The sequence below is a fragment of the Giraffa tippelskirchi genome, chromosome X (assembly GCF_054371585.1).
Source record: "Giraffa tippelskirchi isolate mGirTip1 chromosome X, T2T-mGirTip1v1.2.pri, whole genome shotgun sequence".
Taxonomy (NCBI): domain Eukaryota; kingdom Metazoa; phylum Chordata; class Mammalia; order Artiodactyla; family Giraffidae; genus Giraffa; species Giraffa tippelskirchi.
In genome coordinates, this window is record NC_137289.1 from 94,239,376 (window position 1) to 94,240,136 (window position 761).

Here is a 761-nt window from a genome sequence, read left to right on the forward strand (position 1 = left end):
AGGCATTTGTCAAGGATGATCTGCGTCACCTCTGCGGGAACTCAGGCTTAGGAAACTCACAGCCTTTTAAAACTCACAGCCGTTTTTAAAAAACGGAATCTTCCCTGTTGCTAGAAGAGAAAGAGACCTTTTCCTCCTTCCCTTTTCTTAGAACATTTCCTTGAGAAAACTGGTATTTATAAACCCTTCCTCTGCCCCTTGGGTACATATGTAAATCTGAAAAGGGTTCATAAGCCTTCTGTCAGCAAAACAACCCGGGAATAATTTTCTTTTGGGCCTAGGAGCCATCTCCTTGAACTATAAACACCAAAGCAGACAGTGCTCTGTCTCTCTGTCATCCTGGCACCTTAGCCTCAGGCCCTGGCTCTAAGCTGGAACACAGTTCAGTTCAGTTCAGTCCCTCAGTCCTGTCTGACTCCTTGTAACCCCATGGGCTGCACCACGCCAGGCTTCCCTGTCCATCACCAACTCCCAGGGCTTGCTCTAACTCATGTCCATCGAGTCAGTGATGTCATGCAACCATCTCAACCTCTGTGTCCCTTTCTCCTACAGCCTTCAAACTTTCCCAGCAACAGGGTCTTTTCTAATAAGTCAGTTATTCACATCAGGTGGCCAAAGTATTGAAGCTCCAGCTGCAGCATCAGTCCTTCCAATGAACATTCAGGACTCATTTCCTTTAGGAGTGACTGGTTGGATCTCCTGGCAGTCCACAGGACTCGCAAGAGTCTTCTCCAGCACCAAAGTTCAAAAGCATTAATTTT